Source organism: Sphaeramia orbicularis, chromosome 4 (genome assembly GCF_902148855.1).
Source record: "Sphaeramia orbicularis chromosome 4, fSphaOr1.1, whole genome shotgun sequence".
Classification (NCBI taxonomy): Eukaryota; Metazoa; Chordata; class Actinopteri; order Kurtiformes; family Apogonidae; genus Sphaeramia; species Sphaeramia orbicularis.
The window spans coordinates 53,032,736-53,052,411 of NC_043960.1; the positions used below are offsets into that span (position 1 = coordinate 53,032,736).

Here is a 19,676-nt window from a genome sequence, read left to right on the forward strand (position 1 = left end):
AAATCACAACCTAAATTCTCAAATAGTATTGGAAAAAGTGTGGCCATGTTCACACTTTGAAAATGTGTCAATAAATGTTCCCACTCTGTTGGTGTAAAACTCCACAGTCTTTGCAAGGATAGAAAACAGAAAAAAAGCACAAATACTGCCAGGTTCTATATTTTCAACCCTGGTTAAAAACATGCATTTATATCAGTATTATTAACCCTTAAAGATCCAGTACTACTTTAGTGGCAATTAGGAAAAATAAATTTTTCTCACTATTTAACCTTTCTTAAGTGATTTATCACCATTTATGATAATATTAACCTCTGCATTTTGCATTTTTAAAAGTGAAAATCAGATATATTCCTATATTTAATTTACTGATCATGTAGAGAATACATAATAATACATAATAGCAGATAATATAATAAAAAATTAATAGATAGTATTATTCCTATTAGTTGTAGTAGTAGTTGTAGTATTAATATTAATTAATAGATATTATTAATAGATAATAATAATAAATTAGATAATACGTAAAAACCCTCAACTTTAATCAAGGTTTTTATAAAAGCCTGGATTAAAGCCTGAATAAAGTTGAGGATTATTTTGTCACAAAATAGAGAGTACTGAAGAAAAGGTGACTTTATCAGTGAATATATCATTAGTAATTTTATCTCTCGCAGGTTTTATTTTTGTTCTGCTACTGTTAAGAATAAATTGTTCATATCTTTTTGCTCGAATATTTATCTCTGTTATTTATGGGTTAATTTTAAACGTACTGCTCACTCAGTCAGAGTTGCTTTTAACAATGCATTCCGTATTATACATGATTTTTATCGTAGCTGTAGTGCTAGTGCTATGTTCTGTTTTTTTGTTTTTTCTTTTTTTTTTAACAATATATTTATTAACACATTTTTTTATATATATATATATATATACACACATATACTTGGAAATATAAACACATGTAGACCAAACCTCACTAACAAAGGCACCTGCAACATTACAAGTGTTTCAAGTAAAAACAAAAAAACAAGAAACAAACAAACAAAAATAAATAAATACAAATAAACAAAACACATCCACATCACAAACTTCTCAGCCATAAACATTTGTGCATAATTTAATGCCCTGTTAAAATTACAGGTATTTGAACTCATTAGCCCTGTTGTAAGGTTTGGACAACTCAATATTTATTCCTCCTCATTGTCATTTGCTAAGTCAACACTTTTAACAAATATCTTAAAAGGTTCCCATATCTTTTCAAACATATCCTGCCTTCCTTTTCGTATATACATCAGTCTCTCCAAAGGAAAAGTTGTCAACATTTGCTTCACCCAGTACGTAATACTGGGCCTGCTGGTCTTTTTCCAAAACATTGCAATGGATCTTTTGGCATGTAAAAGACACATGTCTATTAATATTTGTTCACTTTTGTTGTATTTATGAGCTTTTGGGTAAAGTCCTAAAACAAAAAGTGCAGGATCCATTGGAATGATTTTCGAAGTCATTTTTTCTGTTGCCATTTTAACCTCCTCCCAAAAAGATTTGATCTGACTGCACTGCCACACACAATGAAATAATGTTCCCTTCACCTCCATGCATTTTTTACATTTATCTGGGATGTTCCTATTATATTTATTTAATTTAACTGGTGTGACATAAGTTCTCATTAGCCATTTATACTGCAATAATCTAAATTGGATATTGATTGACTGAGTGTGGACCTTAGTACATAGTGAATGCCAGTCTTCTAATGAGATATCTGTACCTAGATCTTGGTATGTTCTGTTTTAATAATGTTCGCTCTTATTATGAGATGTTACGGAAAGCAATTTAGAATTTTATACGTCATTTTATAAGTCATTCTAGAAATGTTGTGATGTTTATAATTGTTGACTCTGACTTTTATACTGATTCTACACTTGTAAAATACTGGCACCAGCATCTTTATACTTGTTATTGAAAATAGGGTGTGTGCATACATGTCGTTTTTACATTTATAACCCTTTTTATTACTTTTTTAATGCTCATTATACTCTATGGACTGTAACTATTCATGTCTGATACAAATAAATAAATAAATAAATAAAAAAATACATTAACCTTTTCATGCATGAATTATGAAAAAAATAATGTAGATTTTTTTTAGATTGATTTTATTACTCAAAATTAGGCTAAAATTGAACTGCATTTTTTTTTTTTTTTTTTTAACCCTTTCATGTATGAATTATGAGAACCTTAATGGGTCAAAACGCAGTAATATCCCATCAGAGAGCGGACTTTAATTGACTGCCATTCCAACATTTTTTTTCAATATAAAGTTGCTCCTTGTTTTGGATAATCCCTTATGGTCCAACTAAAGCAAAAATTAATTTAAAAGTAAAAATGTGGGTCAAATTGTCTCTAAAATGTCCCTTCAGAGAGATTTTGAACACTGTTTTTTGACCCTAATCAAGATATTTTTCCTGAGTGTTTTTATTCCTCTTTAGGCATGAAAAAAAAAACAATGCGATTGAAAATTTTTTATGAACCTATTTTTCATGGAGTTGCAAAAATATTCACTCAGGTGGACACCATGCATTTAATTTTTGAAGCAAAGAAACATGTATTTACTGATACACCGTGTGAAAAGTATGAAATACATTTTTTTAATGCTGCTAATCTGGTGTTTTGTCACATTTTAACATACTCTAATATTAGTTATTACTCACTTTATGGAGATAATATGCAAAAAAAAAAAAAAAAACTTTTTGTTTACGAAAAAGTGTTAATTACAGTCTATTAAAAATAACAAGCAATTGATTTACACTCAAACATGTTACTGTAGATCAGATTTATCAAGAACAGCAAAGTTACAGTAATGGTATGAACGTTAGTGTATGGGATGATGCATAGGCGTCCACTGTTTTGGCTGATATGGAACTAAAACAACAAAACCCATGAATATACAAGAGAACAGCTGTAGAATAGCTGTCCACTGTAGTGACCAGTATGCATGAAAGGGTTAACTGAACATGAACCCAGTGTGTCCACTTAACCCTTTCATGCATAGTGTTCACTCCAGTGGACAGTTCTTCTCCAGCTGTTCTCTTGTACATTCGTGGGTTTTGTTGTTTTAGCTCCATATCAGCCAAAACAGTGGACACTTATGCACCATCCCATAATACACTGACATTCATACCATTACTGTAACTTTACTGTTCTTGATAAACCTGATCTCCAATAACATGTTTGAGTGTAAATTAATTACTCAATGTTATTAGACTGTAATTAACAGTTTTCTAAAACAAAAAGTTTTTTTTGTTGTTTTTTTTTTTTTTTTTGCATATTATCAGTGCGGAATAACTAGTATTAGGATATGTTAAAATGTGGGAAAACATCAGATTAGCGGCATTAAAAATGTGTTATTTCATAGTTTTCACACAGTATATCACTCTCTGATGTTGGGTTTTAAATATATGGTTCTTTGCTTCAAAAATTAAATGCATGGTGTCCAGCTGGGTGGACATTTTTGTAACTTCGTGAAAAATAGGTTCATTAAAAAAAAAAAAAAAAAAAAAATTCAATCGCATTTTTTTTTTTTCATGCCTAAAGAGGAATAAAATCACTCAAGAAAAAAATATTGACTAAGGTTCTCATAATTCATGCATGAAAGGGTTAAAATAAGAAATTAACTCTTAAAACAAGATAAATTATCTAACACTTCTCAATCTAAGTTTTGTTTTTTATCTTAGTAAAAACCAAATAATTTGCAGTGTAATATCTTCAGCAGATCGGATCCTTTGGAGTCGGTTTTGGCCCACGGGCCGTATGTTTGCCTCCTGTGTTTTAGATGGACATATTTGAACAGAACATGTTTCCAGTCCCAGGTACTGATAATTGTCCTCCCACTCGAGGTGAAAGTGTTTCCAAAGAACAGCGGTGAGTGCTCGGCTCAGAGACTACAGACTGGAGTCACAAAAAATGGGGACTTTAGTTTCTCTTATCATTGCTGTTTGAAAGATTTTTCCGAGCTGCAGTAACACAATACTATGAGAATATCAAGTTTTCATTATGCATTTTTATATCATGCGGCAAACTGCCAAGAATGACAGGGCAGATAAGGTCATGTTCCAGGTGCATGATATGAAGGAACCAGTGAAACAAGCCTGTTAAGGTGTAACTTTTCTTTAATCGACTATGGCCTGTCAATTTTTGGAGAATATCCTGTCACCTGCTCACACTATTACAAGATTAATTTCTTAATCCTCTCTAATTCCTCTTCTTATAAACATTTCAGGAGCCGAGTGGATAGTGCACCACATGGCTGTCTTAATATCACCTGACTGCTGTCATCTTTTTTTTTCTCCAAATGATGTAATGGATTCTTCAGATTGACTCGGAGCACACTCATGCTACCAGGCACATATTCTTGTAAAGGCTGGGGAATTAAGGATGGAGTATATGACCCCAATTAATACTTATCTCTATTACTTGGAGCGTTGCAATCCCATGAGGCGGATTTAAAACGATCATTGCCAGTCTGTATGAGATGTCAAAGAACTTTGAGAATGACAGCTTCTCAGTATGTCAACTGTATCTACAGAGATTGGGCTGACATTGGGCTGTTGTGAAAGTCTCTCTCTCCTTCTCGCTCTCTCTCTTTGTGTTCATAGAGAAATGTGGTGTCACTATGAAAGTGTATGTCAGCAGTTTTTCCCTATGTGTTGTGGCTTAATAACATTAGGTTTTCTGAGGGTGTTGATTAGATGCAAAGGTGAAAATCTGAGATGCTGGAAAAACGAACAAACCAATATATATTCATGAAGTTAATTACAGGATGTGCTAAAATCCTACCTTTTCTTTATTGTGCCCATTGTCAAATACAAAGTAGTACTGAAAGGTGTCAGATTACAAATCAGCATCAATTATATGTCTATATGTGTATACACACACACACACACACACACCCACAATATTTATATATGGGTGCTTCTCTGAAACTGGTCCTAAAAACAGGACATGGGGCTAAAAATTTAAACCAGATGTAGACTAATGTTATGAAGCAGGTTTGGAAGCACTTTGGCTCTATTTGAAAAATAAATATTTACTGAGATAAAAGAAACTATTTTTCAGATAAAACACATTTTTATATTATTTTACATTATATTTAATAGAAAAATCTGCATGTAACATAATCAAAAGGACACAAAAATGATGCGCAACTTTTTTTTTTTTTTTTTTTTTTTCTGTATATACATATATATATATATATATGTATATGTCTTTATTCTCTCACAGGTACATTTTGGGAATTGAACTAATTATCCAAGGCAGAGTGTTTCACAAAAATGGCCGCTGTTGCAAAATCATTGGTGACTTATATGCGTTTAACTGGGCAGGTTCTGCATGTAACGCAAGTGGACACAATGGGTTACATACAAAACCTGGAATGAGACCGAGGTTGATGAAAAACCCACGTGTGGATTAGAAAAACCACTAGGATCGACATATTTAACACAGTGTCTTTATTTAGAGAAACTGTTTTTCAGATAGAACACATTTTTATATTATTTTACATTATATTTAATAGAAAAATACAAAAACACAAACTACAAAAATGCACATGTAACACGGTCAAAAGGACACAAAAATTACTATTTTTTTTTAATATCTCTTTCTTCTCTCACAGCTACATTTTGGGAATTGAACTAATTATTCAAAGCAGAGTGTTTCACAAAAATGGCCGCTGTTGCAAAATCATTGGTGACTTATATGCGTTTAACTGGGCAGGTTCTGCATGTAACGCAAGTGGACACAATGGGTTTACATACAAAACCTGGAATGAGACCCACGTGTCTGGATTAGAAAAATGACTAGGATCAACACATTTAACAGTGTCTTTATTTATAGTCTATAGAAGACCATTTACACACGTTTTTACATCTAATGCACTGACTCCTAGGGAGATTTAGTGTCTATATTTGGGTCCTATTTTTGGGCCCAGTATTTGATTAAAAATTCATTAAATATGGGATGGCTCAGAGTAAGAGTAAAATTTTTGAGCATTTATCTGAGGTCATCATTAGGTCCATCCTGGGGGGAAATATGTCTACATTTACCTTTCATTATTGGGTCTAAAAAGCTGGAAAAGTGACAGATACTAAAATAAACCGTTTCATAGAAGCACACATATACATAAGATATTATGAGTGATTTTTTTTTCTTTCTTGGGTGGCAGCACTTTTGTTTTGTTTCTGAGATATAGTGCATCAGAAATATAAGTGCTTGAATGTTTTGTCAGAGTGTTTTCATTCACTGACTGTCTGTTGCAGCATACATTGGGTGTTAAAACATTCAATTAGTTACAGTGACAGCTGTCAGGTGAACGTGAAAACAATGTGTTTGATTATATACACTTTCAACTGTCATTTTGCGTGGGCACAGTATGAAAATAATATTACAATAGAAATGCCAGGAGTTGTTGCGCACCTAAAATGTCTCAAAACTTTTTTCTCACCCACAAAAAAAAAAAAAAAAAAAACATAATGTGTCATTGTACCAAGTAAAATAAATTCATAAAGGAATGTTGAGTGAGGAAAGGGGTCACATGAGTTTGTTTAATCATCACTTGTCGTCTGGTTTTAAAATTGAAGTATCTTTTGAAAATTTACACAGCCTTTAACACATAAAGACCCAAACATATACTGATCTAAACTGTTTAAAACCTGTTGATCCATTAATCCTATCAATACATATAAATAATTGGTGTAAAATGCAAAGACTTCCTTCTCTCTTTTGTCAGACAGATACAAAAAAGTTACACAAAAACATGTAAAGGTAAAAAAAAACAAAAACTTTTTTTATCTGTCTGACAAAAAAGAAAAGGAAATCTTAATATTTTCAGGAGACAGTATGAACCCAATTGGACTATTGAGGGTGTAAAATACAGTTCTTCATCTTTTCATGGTCATCAGATATGACCCATTTGGACGTTCAGAGGCTCCATAGTTACCGTGGAAACACCGTCGCCTTCTACAACATTGATTCACCAGTAAAACCCATGGAGTTGGATCAATGACAGTAGATGGACACACTGGGTTTATGTTCAGTTTATCATATATTTTACTGAAAAAGTCACTTTTTCTTCAGTTTTATTCTGTTCTTTGATATAATAACCTTCAACTTTAATCTGAGCTTTTATGAACATCTACATGATCGGTCAATTAAATATAGGAAAATATTTTATTTTTACTTGAAAATGCCAAATACAGAGGATAATATTACAGTAAATGGTGATAAATCAGCTAAAAAAGGTTAAATATAGAGGGGAAAAAATCATTTGGGAACTGCCACAAAAGTAACACTGGGTCTTTATGGGTTAAGTATTAGTATGGCAATTATCTTACATTATACTCAAGCAAATTTTATCTTCCATACTGCTGAACTTCTGTCAGTCAGTATTCTCTAAAAGATGGTAGACCACATCTTTGGAATGATCTATGACCTGAACTTCAATCAACATCTTCTTTATCATTATTTAAAAAAACATCTGAAAATGTCTGTAATTTACAAAAAATAAATAAATAAATAAATTAAAAAAAAATAAATAAATAAAATAAAATAAAAAATATATATGTATATATATATATATATATATATATATATATATATATATATATATATATATATATATATATAAGGCTTTATATCATTTGATTTGTATTTGCATTTTTTTTTTTTTTACTTTAGATTATTATTTCAGTAACATGGTATTTTTATTCTTTTTTTTTCTGTGTACTGTTTATTTCGGGGAAGTATTTATTTAAGCTTTTTATGGCTTCTAACCTCTCCTGCACAATGGTGTTACTTGCATGAATTTTTTTTTTTTTTTTTTTTTCTCTTGGTGTTTGTGATGTGCAAATAAATTAAAATTAATAAAAACAATAGTAAGTCAAATCAGTACAAATCAGTCTAAAATGGTAGTGAAAATAGATATTAGAGGAACATACTTGTACATTTGTCTGGCTCATAAATCACTCTCTGAACCACTGTAAGCAGTTAGAAATGACTTGACACAGTTTAGTCCAAACTTCCACACAAACATGTACATTAGTCGATAAAACAGTATGTGAGATTATGTATTATGTCCTAAACTATTATATGAAACCGACAGTATACAAACTGCATACATAAATATTCCAGTATGCCAGCTCTAGACACTAGCATAAACATCCCATAATGCAATGCAGCTGTGGCTACAACAAACAATAACAGAAGACCAAAGCCCAGCAGCCACTGGTCAGTAACTGTGAACAGATGCCAGTACAGTCCATAGTGTCAGTGGAGCCCACAGTACGGTCTATGCCAGTGCAACGGGTTATATTACACACCTGCTGACAGGTGAAGTTGGCCGGTTACCAAGGTTACGTACCCCCAACTGAAAAAAGGCTTTCTGGAAATAACATGTTCACACCTTGAGCAGTGTGTCTGGAGAGATGCATTCTACTGTTTATTTACCCATGAGCATTAGTGTTTGTAGTGCATAGGATGGGACTGTGAACAGACCCATGATTTCATGTCACACACTAGTGCATGGTGTTACCTACACACTTAGAATATTTAAACAGCACAAAATCAATGCATTTAGGAGTACATTTGATGTCATTTCTTTAATTTTTTTTTTTTATTAATATTTTTTTACTTACAAAATCCCAAGAACAACAAGAAACTACAAGTCACCAGAAATTAAAAAAAAAAACAATAGGCAAAAACCAAAACAAAAAAAGACAATAGGTACGAAGAAAAAAAAGATAAATTATAATATTTATTTGTTTGTTTGTTTGTTTGCTTGTTTGTTTAGCAGGGACAGTACACATTAATGAACACTTCTGTAAATGTGCCAGTATGAGCAAAACAGCTATTTTTCAACTGTTGTCCCTGGGTAAGAAGTCAAGTGCCACCGTTCATAAAATTAGAAATATTTTAAAAATTAAGGCTCCACCCACACATCCCATAGCATTAGTTCACATCTACAGTATCCACAGTTAACCTTTAAGTATTAGTACAAACTCCTGCAGAGACATTGGCTCATGGGCAGGTGGTCATGCAGCGCAAAACACAGAAAAATTGATTCCAGTGAATATGAACATGAACAGTTTGCATCAGCAGACCTGCAGGGCTCTAGTGTGTACAATGTTGATTTGATTTCAGCCAGTTTTTAAGTTCAGTCTTAAAGGTGTTATATGTGAGGTATTCTGTTATGGGGAGGGGGTACGCTGTGCCAAATATTACCACCCCACAATAGACGAGAACCAAGACAACAGACAAAAATCACAAGGAAAAGAAAAAAGACAACAGACTATTATATATATATATATATATATATATATATATATATATATATATATATATATATATATATATTAGTGCTTGGCAGCGATTACAATTTTTAATTGCAATTAATTGTGTGGATTTCTGCCATTAATCACAATTAATCGCATAGTTATTGGGGGGGGGGGGGGGGGGGTTTGCCAGCATCAGCATATTGCCTTTAAGTGATATTTCAGACTCGAAGTACTCCGGTGATAAAAAAAAAAAAAAGAAAAAATTCCACATTGCAGTGCTTACAAACATCTTTGTCCTTCTCAACCCCACCATCTGAAGACATTTAAAATGAAAATGTCCGTGTAAAAGACCAGTACTTTTCTCCATGTTTATGTCCCCACCAGTTTATTTCAGCTTGTGAGTGATTGACAGGAGTCTTAAGCCCTCTAGTGGTTGGAATAAATTGCACTAAAATATGTTTTGTCCTTGCGGTGTTCCCGTAGCCTGTTCGGACAGAAGAAGGAAGTAACAGACGCGTTTCTTTCACTCTGTTTGTATGGCCCGAAAAACGTTTGCCTGTGAGTATTTTATGTTCAGTTGTTGTAAGAATGAATAGTATAAAATATCTCTGATGTGAACCTTTGTTGCTGGATAAAAAAACATTGTAAATCTTAAATTAATCTCTAAATGCTAAGTGTTAGCATTTCTATGGATTTTCCCATTTAAGTTAGTATCGAGCTAGCGAGCTTTTTCCCATTCAATTTAATGTATAATGCCATGTAAATGTACTAAGGCAATGAACAGAACTGACACATATTTTGTATGTATGTTGCAGTTTTACAGTGAGTCTCAAGTAAAAGATTTGGAGAGAAGTTTTGGGCGTCTGGCTTTTCTTGGGAAACCTGTTGTTTATCTGCCGAGCTAATCGCTGCACGCACACAAGCAGGGGCAGAAGAATAGGAGTTAGAATAAAACGGCATTAACGTGAGATTAAAAAAATTGTCGGCGTTATTTAATGAATGCGTTAACGCGGTAATAACGTGTTAACTTGCCCAGCCCTAATATAAATATATATTACAGAAGACAAGAGGTAGAAAACAATGAGACTAGACCGGGGTGGGCAATCCTGGTCCTCGAGGGCCGGTATCCTGCCCATTTCAGATGTTTCCCTCTTCCAGCACACCTGAAGGTCGTTATCAGGCTTCTACAGAGCTTTATGATAGGCTTATCATGCGAACCAGGTGTTTTGGAAGAGGGAAACATCTAAAACGTGCAGGATACCGGCCCTTGAGGACCAGGATTGCCTACCCCTGGACTAGACAGAAAAAAAATCACAAAAAAACCAAAAGGACAATAGACAAAAAACAGATTAAAAAAAGACGATAGACAAAACAAATCACAAAAGTACCTTGGAGTCCTACAAACACCCTGGTGTCATTTTACATTAAAAACAACACATTCCAACGAGTTCCATCTTCCTCTTCCTCCCTTCAATTATCAGTCCCAACCAAGCCCCTCCCACTTTGGACAATGTCTTTTGTTTGTGGCTATAGTATTTTTGTTGATATATTTTATTCTTAAAGTATGACCAACAGAGATCTTCCCTGCTCTCACTTTTGAAAATAAAGACGTTTCCCACCAGTATAACTGTCTTTACCAGGTTAACTGAATTGTTCCTAGAATTATATTTATGGGTCTGATGTTGACCTTGACTCCAGAGTGGATCAACCACTTCTGAACCATAGCCCAGAACTGGGATACATGGGGGCAAAAATACAACAAGTGCATCAAATTAAGCCCGTAAACTTAGAATATTTAAACAGTATAAAATTAATGCATTTAGGAGTACATTTTAAATAATAGCAATAATACATTTTAAAATGACCAAAAAACCCATGCTAAAAAAACCTGTAAAGAATTTTCCCCACCTTGTTCAGACACACATTATTGTTATTATTATAAACACAGCAGAAACTTTAACCTGGTCACAAGACTTCAGACTTTGTTGAGTTTAATTAGAACCCTGATATTTGCAAAACACAGTGTAAGTTTCATGTTTTGTTTTTGTTTTTTCAGAGTGAATAATGTCATCACTAGGGTAGAGACAGGCTTTTGGAAATGTTCAAAAAAAAAAAAACAGTACATGCTGTTACTCTGAGACTGATACAGTCCACTGTACATATACCACAAATGTTGCAGCATTTGTCCTCTTTCAAATAATGTGACGTTAAAGCCCAAAGCCCCCCCAAAAACGTGAACTTGAGCCTCAACGTAACAGGAGTTTTCTATCCAAGTGTCCTATTAAACCCACTAATAAACCAGAACAGAGGTTTCAGTTTAAATAAAAAAACTCACTTCTTTACATCATAAAGACTACGGCTGAATCCCAATTCATATTTTCTTCATAAGCAACTTAATCATTTGATTATTCGTTTAATGTCGTTTCAATGTGTTACAGATTGCATTTCTGTGGTTTATAGCTGATAGCCGCAAAAAGATGACCGAAGCCCATGGAACAGAGACGGTTCCAGCTGCTGATGGCATGGGGAATTCTGTCAGAAATAAACTTGTCACATCTGTTTATAGCGCCATCGATGACTAATGATGAAGTAACAGGTCTGGAAGGGTTGTTCCATTTCATAGGAGAATGTTTCAACCCCTCCCCTTGCAGCTCCGTTTCAAGGGGTAGTGCAAGTGCAAGGGCCAAGGGGTAGGGGTAGGGCTAAGGGGGAGGGCCAAGGGGTGAATTGGGGTTGGACCTATATTGACACACTCTGCCAGTTTCTTCTTAGACTTAGACAACTTTATTGATCCATGAGGGTTATGTGCAATAGTGTTAAAGGGACATGTATAGTGTAATTATGTGTGATGAAGACAGGGATATATGCAATAGGGATTTAGAGAAATGTGCAATATTATCATGTGCAATAGTAACAATAGGAAATGTGCAATACAGTTATGTGCAATAGTGTCAGAGGGGTATGTGCAATATAATAGGGATAACATGGATAAGTGTAATAGCAACAATGACATATTTATAATTTAATCACGTGTGAAACCTTAATTAATTAATGCTTGGTGATTGCCTTGGTCCCTCTGCTTTTGTCTGTTTGTATGCACTATGTGTTGTTGCTTGTTTTTCTTTCTTTCTTTTTTAGTTCAGTTATGGAATTATGTTATCTGTAAAGGTTTTTTTTTTTTTTTTTTGGGGGGGGGGGGGGGGGGGGGGTTAACCTGCCAGTGGGACTCGAGATAGAAATTAGCCGTATGGCAATAATCTCTTGTATTTACGTATAAATGTTCATTAATACGAACTGTCCCATTTTAAAAATCAGTCTATCAATCAATCAATCAATCAATCAATCAATCAGTCAGTCAGTCAATCAATCAAACTACATGGTCACGATAGCTCAGATGCATCCAAAAACTCTCTTCAAAAAACACTAGCAAAAAAAAGAAGGAAAGTAGATCTGAAAATATTAAAGCAAAAAGTCATATAAATAGAATACACAAATAAAATACAAGATTTGCGTATGTACAAATCTATAGGAAATGGAAGTAAAATATACACTACACACACACACACACACACACACACACACTCACACACACACTAATAAAACAGAAAAAAAGTGAAAGATTTAATTTGATTTGATTTGATAAGGTACCGCCTATGACTGAAGCCAAATCTCAGTCACTGGTAAACATGACTAAGATACTTGATATGTTGTGAATAACAACCAGAAGAATTGTTAATTTGCTGAAGTGACTAAATATTTGAATGTATGGAACAGGCCACTCTGTATACAGCAGCAGGTACTTTCAAAATGTCTGCCAAAATGTTCTATTTATTCCATTTGTTTGTTTTGCTGTGCAAAGCACTGGTGGTGAAACCATTTCTTTCAAAACATAAACAAACATAAACAAAACAATGTGCACTCATTTACTTGTTAATGGGAGAGCAATATGAGAATATGGCTGATTATGTTCAAATTTAGCACAAGGTAAATCAAGTTCTGCGATGGGATCCTTAAGATTCAAGTCTGATTTTGAAAATCAAGTCATTAATCAAATCATGTTTTTGTGGAAGCTACAATATTTCATGTAAATAAAACCCACTGATTGCTCACTGATTTACTATTGTACTCCACAATTGGTGTTGTTATATCACTTTCAAAAAACAAGTGGCTTGTAAAACCAGCTCATGCCACGAATCAAGAGCAAGAGCAGCGTTTCAGTGCCGCATAATCATCTTGCTTATTATTCAGAGTAGTCTATCCACTGTTGATTAATGCTTCTTAGCAAATATGTACAGCGGGTCTGCTTAATCTGCATTGTTGTTTTAATCAAGTGGACCTTTGTGTTGTCCAGCTGCAGTCTGTCCACTATCCCGGCTCTCTCACAGTCGTTCTGTATTGATCACTAAAGAGCCAGAAATTCTGCAGAGAAAAAGAAACTCAGTCAGACTCGACCGCCTTCTACAGTACCTCCGCCCACTCTCCTCTGCAACATCACCTTTTACTTCCTCCCTCACTCATCTGTCGACAACTTTCCTTCCTGCGGGAACATTCAGTCTAGCCGTAAATCCTCTGAGCATTTTATCATGCAGTGGCAATAGTGGGCACCCGTCAGCTGCCCAACCCCAGCGGACCTCTGGCACTATCGACCAAGTGACCCAGTGTACTATTAAGGGAAAACAACATTTCCTGCAGCCGCAGTGAAGTCCCTGAGCAGTGAGAGAGAAAGCAGCGATGTGACTGGCACTGGGTGACAAACACTTTGAACCCAGACAACAGGAAATTAATGCAGGGAGCACAGCTCAAGGCACAACACATTGCATGTGGCACACTTAAATTGACATGTCTATCTAGATGACACATGTTGATACCTTGGCTGTGGCCTCAGTGCACTCATGGTTCTCTGCATCTGGTCGTCCTTCAGTGCTGCTGGCACACTGGCCACATAAAGACAGACCCTGCAGATACATGATCTACCATGTGAATACAAATGCAAGTACCTTATCTTTTCCATCCCAGGACAAATGTCAACACAGCATCAGCAAGAAATGCTAAGAGGGGCTGTGCCATGAAATGACCCCATTTAAAAACTTTGACACAATTTGCACCAGTAAGTGTTTTTAAAGGTTTTTGTGTGGTGGTTCTGGTGAGTTTAGCTGCTTCATATTAGGAGGGGGGGGGAGGGAATTACAACCTTTTGAATTTAAGGTTCAGTGTTGAACTAGAGAGAGATGTAATCGCAGAATTTGCGTATCATTCATTCATTCATTTTCTAAACCCACTTTATCCTCACTAGGGTCAGTGGGGTCACTGAAAGAAAACCAGAAAACCTCAGATCAGCTGAAACACTCTGTTTATTTAAATCCAAGTTAAAGACCCACCTGTTCTCAGCTGCATTTGAATAGAGTTTTTATTCATCAGTTCAGATCTGCACTGTTCTTTTTAAGCTAAAAGTTTTTATCTGTTTTATCTATTTATCTGATTTTTGGTTTGTTTGTTTTTCTCATGCCTATACTTTTTATTGCTTCCCTGCTGTAATGCTTTTAATGTTTTTTGTAAAGCACTTTGAATTGTCTTGTACATGAAATGTGCTATAGAAATAAACCTGCCTTGCCTTGCTGCCTATCCCAGCTATGGGCAGCTTATGCACATGTCTCCAGTTCATCACTAGGCTGAACATATAGAGACAAACAGTCACTCTCACATACACACCTATGGACAATTTAGATTAACCCATTAACCTATCAGTGCATGTGTCTGGATGGTAGGAGGAGCCAGAGTACATGGAGAGAACCCGGACAGACAAGGGGAGAACATGCAAACTCCACAGAAACCCCCCCCCCCCCCCCCCCATCGACTGGTGTTGGAATGGAACCAGGACCTTCTTGCTGTGAGGCACCAGTGCTAAGCACTGCACCACCGTGTTGTCCCCAGAATTTGCTTATACCACTGATAATTCTGTGTTCATGGGACATAAAAAATGGAAAATAACTGTTGTGTATTTGTTTCCTTAAGCTCAGTCAGTCTGGGCTGGTGGTCCTGTGTCACACTGTGACAGGCTCACAGATCACCATTGTTCTGGTCTTGTAACTAAAAACAGTCTGAGACAAAATTCTGACAATGTCCTAATCAACGTTGTGCAAGTTACTTACAAATTGTAATCCATTACAGACAACTTGTTCCTGTTATTTTAAAGTAATTTCTTACCTTACAATATTACTGTCTCAGAATTGTAATGAGTTACATGACTCCTGTATTAGTTTGAGTTACATACAGTGGGGCAAAAAAGTATTTTGTCAGCCACTGATTTGCAAGTTGTTCTACTTATGCTGCGTTTCCACTACATGGAACCAGCTCGGCTCGGCTCGGCTCGACTCGACTCGGTATTCCTGAAGACCGTTTCCATTACAAGATACTACCCACTTTACAGTACCTGGATGCGCCGCGTTACTTCCGTGTTGTCTGCTCAGAGAGTTGCTGATAAACTCGCTCGTTGCGTGTTGTCTCGTCTGAATTTTTACGTTGGCCACCAAAGACTGAATCTCCTCGACCGACCATGGTGTAGTTTTGGGCTGTCATCATGTGGATTAATGTATCGCTATATTTACTGTCCACTTCCGCATCTGTTTTTTGTAAAACGGCGGGTCACAGAGACAACTCTCTGACCAATCAGTGGTCTGCAGTGTGTACACGTCACGTTTTAGTATCTGGTCCCCAGTCCTGGAACCTCAGCGGAGGTGATACCAAAAAAGTAGTACCGGGTACCAGATTCCAGGTCCTTTTTCGTAATGGAAACGCAAAAAAGGCTGAACCGAGTCGAGTCGAGTCGAACCAATACCACATAGTGGAAACGGGGCACTAGAAAGATGAGAAAGGTCTGTAATTTTCATCAGAGGTACACTTCAACTATGAGAGACAAACTGAGAAAAAAAAATCCAGGAAACGACATTGTAGGATTTTTAAAGAATTTATTTGTAAATTATGGTGGAAAATAAGTATTTGGTCCATAACAAAAGTTCAACTCAGTACTTTTTAACATAACCTTTGTTGGCAATGCCAGAGGTCAAACGTTTCCCGTAAGTCTTCACCAGGTTTGCACACACTGTAGCTGGTATTTTGGCCCATTCCTCCTGCAGATCTCCTCTAGAGCAGTGATGTTTTGGGGCTGTCGCTGGGCAACACGGACTTTCCACTCCCTCCACAAATTTTCTATGGGGTTGAGGTCTGGAGACTGGCTAGGCCACTCCAGGACCTTGAAATGCTTTTTATGGAGCCACTCCTTTGTTGCCCGAGCGGTGTGTTTGGGATCATTGTCATGCTGGAAGACCCAGCCACGTTCCATCTTCAATGCTCTCACTGATGGAAGGAGGTTTTGGCTTAAAATCTCACGATACATGGCCTCGTTCATTCTTCCTTAACACGGATCATTTGTCCTGTCCCCTTTGCAGAAAAACAGCCCCAAAGCATGAGGTTTCCACCCCCATGCTTCACAGTAGGTATGGTGTTCTTGGGATGCAACTCAGCATTCTTCTTCCTCCAAACACAACGAGTTGAGTTTTTACCAAAAAGTTCTATTTTGGTTTCATCTGACCACATGATATTCTCCCAATCCTCTTCTGGATCATCCATATGCTTTCTGGCAAACTTCAGACGGGCTGGACATGTACTGGCTTAAGCAAGGGGACACGCCTGGCACTGCAGGATTTGAGTCCCTCTCGGTGTAGTGTGTTACTGATGGTAGCCTTTGTTACTTTGGTCCCAGCTCTCTGCAGGTCATTCATCAGGTCCCTCTGCGTAGTTCTGGGATTTTTGCTCACCATTCTCATGATCATTTTGACCCAACGGGATGAGATCTTGCGTGGGGCCCCAGATTGAGGGAGATTATCAGTGGTCTTGTATGTCTTCCATTTTCTTACAATTGCTCCCACAGTTGATTTCTTCACACCAACCTGCTTGCCTATTGTAGATTCACTCTTCCCAGCCTGGTGCAGGTCTACAATTTTCTTCCTGGTGTCCTTGGACAGCTCTTTGGTCTTGGCCATGGTTGAGTTTGGAGTCTGCCTGTTTGAGGCTGTGGACAGGTGTCTTTATACAGATAACGAGTTCAAACAGGTGCCACTAATACAGGTAACGAGTGGAGGACAGAAGAGCTTCTTCAAGAAGAAGTTACAGGTCTGTGAGAGCCAGAAATCTTGCTTGTTTGTGGGTGACCAAATACTTATTTTTCACCATAATTTACAAATAAATTCTTTAAAAATCCTACAATGTGATTTCCTGGATTTTTTTTTCTCATTTTGTCTCTCATAGTTAAAGTGTAGCTCTGATGAAAATTACAGACCTCTCTCATCTTTCTAAGTAGGAGAACTTGCAAAATCAGTAGCTTACTAGATACTTTTTTGCCCCACTGTACAGACTCTCATCATAAATGGTGAGTGCACAGTAGGAAAACCCCCCACGCCAATACCAGGGATAGGAGAGCCTTGGGACGCATAAATTTGTGCACCAAAGTACATGTGGATGGATAGCTCAGTAAGTAACGCTATGGTCTACGATGTGTGCATTTTTACATGTTCAAACAGGGGGCGGGGCTGAGGATGACAGTAGGTAAATCTGCAATTGATAAAAAATTATAACTACTCCTAGAAACGTTAGCTTACCTTGTCATTGTTGATCACAGGGGTCATGCTAACGAGCTTCTGTAAAGCAGGGTTAGAGTTAGTAATGAGCATAGGTCCATGTGGACAATGGACTGTCTTCTGCTGTCTTCACCCATCGGCTGAACACCAACAGGAAATAGAACTATACTGACGCATTTTTTGATTCCTTAAGGCGACATTAAGTCTATATAATGTGTATTATTCTGGACGGAGGCAGTAAAGCCATGTGTAGATTACTGCATAAAGGGAGAATTTGATTTTCCTTGGTCAGGATATGTACAGTCAGTCCAGCTTGGATTTACAAGGCTGACAATTAATACTGAACAAACAAGAACTCAAACTATAAATTATGAAAGAGCTGCAGCATCTGAAACTGACCACACTGAACATTTGACAGATAAACAGAACCACAGTGCTTCAGTTTCAGACTCAGTTTGTCATGTCTTTTATGGAGTGGGATTGTCTCTCTCAACTCACCATATATTTTTTATTAGTAAGTTTTTAATTTTATCAATTACTAGAAATTTCAGGTGACCCCCTTTTGAATTCCAGGTGACCCCACGTGGGGTCCCGACCCCAAGGTTGAAAAACACTGTATTATATCCTCCTGAGTATTTGTTCATATCGCAATATATATCGCAGGGTTAAAAAAAAATCAGTGTCAGTTTTTTCCAATATCGTGCATCCCTAGATAAGACTCACAAATACTGGATTTGTCGAGCTGATGATCACTTCACTCTTTACCGAAGATCTCATTTCTGGGATCTGACTTCCACAGCTGTACGCCATAACAACAGTGAGTCGTAATGTGGCTCTATCTTGATATCACCTTCAAGCTGAAAAGCCCCTGATGTACTCAAGACAAAACAACTATTCAACAGCTGCTGAAGCCACCCCCTGGCTCTGCTTTAATGCAGTTGAACGGTGCATGCGCAGGGAGGGAAATATTCTATGTCCCTACAAGACCGACGGCACAATGAGAATTTACCATAATGATTGGACCAGGGCTGGTGCAAAGCTAGGCCACAGTCTGTCATTAAAATGCTATCCAGGAAGGACATCTGCAGTCGCAGGCAGACTCGTGCTGTACATAAAGGGTGAAACTAATCAATCGGGCGGCAGTGCCACCATAATCCATTACACTCAGCGTTATTGAAATACATTCAAATTAAAAGTCTATTTCCAGGGCTGCTGCTAACATGCAATAGCTGCCATTCATAGTGCTGAGTGTCAATACTCTGATTATCACAAATAAGCTCAAAGCAATTTAGCCTTCTGTATTAACAGAAAAATGGCTCGGAAGGTGGAGGCATGCCTGACATTAGCCCATCCGATGATTTAAATCTATTTTTGATTGTTGGAGATATGAAACTCCAGCTCAGATATCATTAATTGCTTGTCCTCCCTTTTTCAGTCAACATAATGCTTTGTCTCCTTCCTATCTGCAATGTGATCCATTGAATCTGAGATGTAATTTACATGATTGGCAAGACATCTTATTGTCATTTGTAAGACATCAGACATAAAAAGTTTAAAGAGGAAGCTCTAAAGGTCATCCCAGTAATTTCATCAGCGAAGAAAATGCCTGGGAATAGATTTCAGGGCTTTCCTTCACGAGCGAAACAGTGACGCTGCGCTGTATACTATCTGCATTTCCAAACATAGTCAGTTACATACATACCAAGGTTATTAATGAAAAGTGTTA

At 36.5% G+C, this 19,676-nt stretch overlaps 1 long non-coding RNA gene across 1 annotated transcript; it reads right to left on the minus strand.

Annotated features, from left to right (window-relative positions):
* Positions 1–1,076: 1,076 nt before the first annotated feature.
* LOC115417429 (uncharacterized) lies at positions 1,077–11,254 on the minus strand. The gene is made up of 3 exons (XR_003935165.1): positions 11,241–11,254; positions 4,828–4,832; positions 1,077–1,173 (listed from the first exon to the last, which is right to left on the minus strand). It is a non-coding gene; the product is annotated as an uncharacterized LOC115417429 (long non-coding RNA).
* Between the last annotated feature and the right edge of the window lie 8,422 nt (positions 11,255–19,676).